Raw genomic sequence first — 6,811 nt, forward strand, 5'->3', positions numbered from 1 at the left:
CTCCTTGTTGTTCTTAATGGCGGCTGCAGCATGCTGAAGGCGCACCATAGGCAAGCCCGTTTGCGCCCGGGCCACGGCCAATGCCATGGACCCTGGTCCTCGCTCCATCCGCTGGTTCAACTCCAACACACTACGCACCCTCAACCCGGGAAGATCCTCAGTCTGCCACTTAGCTGACCCGAGAAACACTCATGGACCTTTTTCGTGCCACGCATGCTCCCACACTCTCCAACACCCACCACACGATCCCGAACCAAGCACAGACAACAACCTCAAGTGCATAATTCTCAACACTTGCTCCCTCATCAAGCACTCAGTACAAGTCTGACACCTCCTTGACTCAACCACCCCGGACGTTGCCTTCCTCATGGAGACGTAGATCACAACCACATCGGCCTGGACATCACCACGGCCATCCCAAATAACTAAAACATTATCCACAAGGACAGAGCCAATTGGCCTGGAGGAGGCATTGCCATATTGTACAAGAACACCCTCTACCTGACAACCACAGTCACAGTGTTAGTTAACCCACAAACACCTACACTTCCAGATTCAGACCAACCCCATCTCCTCCCTCCATGGTACACTCATCTACAGGCTACTCGGACCCGACCTCGATTCTACCAAGACATCGCCAACCTCGTCGCCCCCCCAAGCCGTCAACCATCATCTCACCGCATTCCTTGAGACATACCAAATCCTAGACCCTTCCCAATCTGGATTCAGGAGCAACCACAGCAACAAAACCTCACTTCTAGCAGCCACAATGACATACGTGCAAAACTAGACCATGGAGGCACAGCCGCATTCATCCTCCTCACCCTCTCTGCCGCATTCGACACAGCTCCCACTCCACCCTCTGCACCAGACTCCATGATGCTGGCATCCGAGACAAAGCACTGGAATGGATCAGGTCCTTCCTCACCTGAAGAACACAGAGGGGCTCATTACGAACCTGGCGGTCTTCAGACCGCCAGGGTCGCAGTGGGGGTCTGACTGCCACCAAAGCGGTGGTCCGACCGATTTGGTGGTAGTCTGACTGCCACATTATGACCATGGCGGTTGTGCCGCAGTGGGACCGCCAGCACTGGCATTTCTCCTCCACAGGAGGGACTGGCGGTGCTGGTGGTCCTACTCAGCCAGGGCAGCACTGCAAGCAGCGCCACCCTGGGGATTACAACCCTCCTCTCCTACAGCTTTTACACTGTGGTAGCACCGCCATGTAAAGGCTGGCAGAAACGAGTTGCAATTGGCATGGTCAGTGAAGGGGCCTCCCTGACCAGCCCCGTCATGATGTTCACTGTCTGCTTTGCAGACAGTGATCATTGCGATGGGTGCTGGTGCACCCTGTGCACTACAGCATTGCCAATGTTGTTGGTTGTTCCCCACTGGGCCAGCGGGAAACTCTTAGTGGGGCCCACGGGAAGGCGGCTGCACTGGGGAAACCTGCCCGCAGGACTTCGGCGGGTGGTGAAAACCGTCCACCGAAGTCATAATGAGGACCAGATTGTCACACTACTGCCATTCACATCCGACCCCAAGGATCATCACTTAACCTGATGCTTTTCAACATCTACATGGTCCTGCTAGCCAAGATCATCAAACAACACAGGCTAAACATTATGTCTTACAACAACAATACTCAACTAATCCACTCCCTGTCCGACAACCTTGTAAAGGCCAAGAGAAGTTTCCACAATGGGATGAGAGTAGTCACCGCCTGGATGGAAGCCAGCTGCATGAAACTCAACTCAGATTAGACAGAGATCCTCGTAATCGGCACCACCCCATCCACCTGGAATGACTCCTGGTGGCCCACCACACTGGGAAGTGCCCCTGCTCCCACAGACCATGCACGCAATCTGCGCATTATCCTGGACTCCTCTTTATCTACGACCTGCCAAGGCAACACCATCTCGTCGTCATGCTACCACACCCTCCAAATCCTTCGAAAGATCTTCTAGTGGATCCCCTCTGACACAAGGAAGACAGTCACCCACGCACTCATCACTAGCAGACTGGACCACGGCAATGCACTCTATGCCGGCATCCACAAGAAATTGCAATCCAGAATGCAGCAGCCAGACTCATCCTGGGCATCCCCGACACAGCCACATCTCCTTCCACCTCAGAGACCTACACTGGCTCCCAGTCAAGAAGCACATCACATACAAAGTCCTGATACACACCTACAAGGCACTCCACTCCATAGGACCAACATATCTAAACCACTGCCTCACCTTCTATGTACCCAGTGGACAACTCCGTTCTTCCCAGCTCCCTCGGAGCCATCCCCAAGATCCAGAAAAGCACAGCAAGAGGAAGATAGTTCTCCTACCTCACAGCCTGGACATGGATCATGCCACCTCTCAGACAGACAGCATCACAGAAGCAGTTCAGGAAGGACCTCAACACCTGGCTCTTGATCGAGCAGCAAGCCTGCAAAATAATGCCTTGAAACTCTATGGGTGATTAGCTGCACTTTAGAAATAACTGATTGATTGATAAATGCACGAGTAGGAAAATGTTGGAAATTCCAAACATTTTTGATATTGTAAAATTCAGTGCATTAAAGTACATATCTGAAACCAGTGATCTAAAAAGAAATTAATAAATTAATTGTCAGCTGCATTTAAAGTTTGAAAGCTTCACCCTGCCTTATTTAGAACACCACAAAAACAGCTGTGTTTCCAGGGGCAGAGCCTCCACTGATTGTGAGAAGACCTTGACAAGGTAGTCCATCCACTACTGAATTATCGGTTCACAGTTGGAGTTGCCCTGCTCTGTTTAAGATAAAGCAACAGTCAATGATTTTTTCTTTCCTGAGACAGCCATTTGAGGCATGGTGGTAAAAGAAAGGAAAACTTTAAAAGTAATTTCGGAGCAGGAGAAAACTCCCTGAGCGTTATTGCATTTGCCTTTTGAATTTAAGCAAAAATAAAATGCTTTAGGAGTTTTTGCTGAAGGAACTCAGTAGTCTGCTTGCTCAAGGAGATGAAGGATATATAAATATCTTGAGGGGAAGCAGAAAGCACAAGCCAGGGAAAGCAGAGGCCAGGGCCTCCACTGCAGTTGACAGTTGCGCAGGCCTCCAACCATATGAGAAATTATCCCATCCAGTTAAGTTAATCTTATTTGACCGAGGATTTATTAAGTTTCCTCCACATTTCATTCCACAACAGGGAGGGCTCTGAGATAATAAAGTCTTCTTCCTGTTGGAGTTCTGTATTAGATATTTCCAGAGATTGCATTTAAGATAGAGCTTGTGATAATAATTTATATATTTTTTTATAATGAGGAAGCAAAGCAAATAATGTTTGAGCATCCAAGAAAAGGGATTTCCTTTCATCTACATCAATTAGATTAACACATGTAAGACTTTGGGCCTGGTTATGAGTGTGGCAGTCCTCCGACTGCCACATTTGTCGGACCGCTGTGGTTCTGGCAGTCTGATCGCCACATTACAAGGTTGGCGGGCAGCCCCGCCAAGCTATCACCATCTCTTCCAGGATCTTCGATCTCGACGGGCTGAGGGTGTCGGAGGTCAGAATCAGCCAGGGCGGTGCTGAAGTCATCACCACCCTGCTGATGATGACCTGGCTCTCCGCAAGCCTTTTCATGGCAGTTTTAATGCCATGAAAAGTCGGCAAGAGAACAGGTGTAGGTGGCCGCAGGGGGTCCCCTGCAGTGCCCATGCGCTTTCTCTGCAGACAGTGATCATAACAAGGGTGCTGTTGCACCCAGCAGGCAGCAGCATTGCCACCAGCTCGATCACAAGCTGACAACAATGCTGCTGCCACATTCCTGCTGGGCTGACAGGTGGAAACCTTGGTTTCCATCCATCAACCTTGGGGGAAAGTCGTAATGGGCCTGGCAGGGAGGTAGCCAGTATGGCGGCAGCCTCCCCATTGGAAGTTGGGTGGAAGGGTCATCCCGTTCACCAAACTCGAAATCAGGCCCTTTATGTCGCCAGGAAGGCCAATATATAGAGGTTTTTGTTTAATTCTAATTAGTATAGTCTACCAAATATTAGAATTTAGTAAGATGACATTGTTGTTTTGAGGAGAAGAAAACAAGGGCTGAAATGGAGAAGAAGTGTGTAATATAGATGAAGATACGGTAGGCAGTGGTTTATTAAATTGCAAAAAATCCTTAATGATGAATGGGGCAATAAATGATTTTTTAATATCTTCTCATAGAGGATAAAAAGGACTATTAGTAGCTGAGAGTAAAAATGCTGATTGTTTAAGGTGAATGTTTTGATGATATTACTTAAAATCCTGCAAATTAACACCGCCTTCATTTTTGGAACCTTTCAATCTGGAGAGTGAGTGTAGGAGGCTGGACTGGCTTGTAGTGAGTACCAAGGGGTACTTACACCTTGCACCAGGCCCAGTTATCCCTTATTAGTGTATAGGGTGTCTAGCAGCATAGGCTGATAGATAATGGTAGCTTAGCAGAGCAGCTTAGGCTGAACTAGGAGACGAGTGAAGCTCCTACAGTACCACTAGTGTCATATGCACAATATCATAAGAAAACACAATACACAGATATACTAAAAATAAAGGTACTTTATTTTTATGACAATATGCCAAAAGTATCTCAGTGAGTACCCTCAGTATGAGGATAGCAAATATACACAAGATATATGTACACAATACCAAAATATGCAGTAATAGTATTAGAAAACAGTGCAAACAATGTATAGTTACAATAGGATGCAATGGAGACACATAGGGATAGGGGCAACACAAACCATATACTCCAAAAGTGGAATGCGAACCACGAATGGGCCCCAAACCTATGTGACCTTGTAGAGAGTCGCTGGGACTATTAGAAAATAGTAAGGGTTAGAAAAATAGCCCACCCCAAGACCCTGAAAAGTGAATGCAAAGTGCACTAAAGTTCCCCAAAGGACATAGAAGTCGTGATAGGGGAATTCTGCAGGAAAGACACAAATCAGCAATGCAACAACGATGGATTTCCAGTCGAGGGTACCTGTGGAATAAGGGGACCAAGTCCAAAAGTCACAAGCAAGTCGGAGATGGGCAGATGCCCAGGAAATGCCAGCTGTGGGTGGAAAGAAGCTGCTACTGGACAGTAGAAGCTGAAGATTCTGCAGGAACAACAAGGGCTAGGAACTTCCCCTTTGGAGGACGGATTCCCCACGCCGTGGAGAGTCGTGCAGAAGTGTTTTCCTGAAGGAAGACTGCCAACAAGCCTTGCTAGCTGCAAATCGTGCAGTAAGGGTTTTTGGATGCTGCTGTGGCCCAGGAGGGACCAGGATGTCGCCAATTGCGACTGGGGACAGAGGGGGTGTCGAGCAAGACAAGGAGCCCTCTCAGCAGCAGGCAGCACCCACAGAAGTGCTAGAAACAGGCATTATGAGGATGCGTAAAACGGTGCTCACCCGAAGTCGCACAAAGGAGTCCCCCGTCGCCGGAGGACAACTTAGGAGGTCGTGCAATGCAGGTTAGAGTGCCGTGGACCCAGGCTGGACTGTGCACAAAGGATTTCCGCCGGAAGTGCACGGAGGCCGGAGTAGCTGCAAAAGTTGCAGGTCCCAGCAATGCAGTCTGGCGTGTGGAGGCAAGGACTTACCTCCACCAAACTTGGACTGAAGAGTCACTGGACTGTGGGAGTCACTTGGACAGAGTTGCTGGATTCAAGGGACCTCGCTGGTTGTGCTGAGAGGAGACCCAGGGGACCGGTGATGCAGTTCTTTGGTGCCTGCGGTTGCAGGGGGACGATTCCGTCGACCCACGGGAGATTTCTTCGGAGCTTCTAGTGCAGAGAGGAGGCAGACTACCCCCACAGCATGCACCACCAGGAAAACAGTTGAGAAGGCGGCAGGATCAGCGTTACAGAGTTGCAGTAGTCGTCTTTGCTACTTTGTTGCAGTTTTGCAGGTTTCCAGCACGGTCAGCAGTCGATTCCTTGGCAAAAGGTGAAGAGAGAGATGCAGAGGAACTCGGATGAGCTCTTGCATTCGTTATCTAAGGAATCCCAAGAGACAGAGACCCTAAATAGCCAGAAAAGAGGGTTTGGCTACCTAGGAGAGAGGATAGGCTAGCAACACCTAAAGGAGCCTATCAGAAGGAGTCTCTGACGTCACCTGATGGCACTGGCCACTCAGAGCAGTCCAGTGTGCCAGCAGCACCTCTGTTTCCAAGATGGCAGAGGTCTGGAGCACACTGGAGGAGCTCTGGGCACCTCCAGGGGGAGGTACAGGTCAGGGGAGTGGTCACTCCCCTTTCCTTTGTTCAGTTTCGCGCCTGAGCAGGGCTAAGGGGTCCCTGAACCGGTGTAGACTGGCTTATGCAGAAATGGGCACCATCTGTGCCCATGAAAGCATTTCCAGAAGCTGGGGGAGGCTACTCCTCCCCTGCCTTCACACCATTTTCCAAAGGGAGAGGGTGTAACACCCTCTCTCAGAGGAAGTCCTTTGTTCTGCCATCCTGGGCCAGGCCTGGCTGGACCCCAGGAGGGCAGAAGCCTGTCTGAGGGGTTGGCAGCAGCAGCAGCTGCAGTGAAACCCCGGGAAAGGCAGTTTGGCAGTACCAGGGTCTGTGCTACAGACCACTGGGATCATGGGATTGTGCCAACTATGCCAGGATGGTATAGAGGGGGCAATTCCATGATCATAGACATGTTACATGGCCATATTCAGAGTTACCATTGTGAAGCTACATAGATGGTAGTGACCTATATGTGGTGCACGCGTGTAATGGTGTCCCCGTACTCACAAAGTCCGGGGAATTGGCCCTGAACAATGTGGGGGCACCTTGGCTAGTGTCAGGGTGCCCAC

This window comes from Pleurodeles waltl, chromosome 1_2 (genome assembly GCF_031143425.1).
Source record: "Pleurodeles waltl isolate 20211129_DDA chromosome 1_2, aPleWal1.hap1.20221129, whole genome shotgun sequence".
Taxonomy (NCBI): domain Eukaryota; kingdom Metazoa; phylum Chordata; class Amphibia; order Caudata; family Salamandridae; genus Pleurodeles; species Pleurodeles waltl.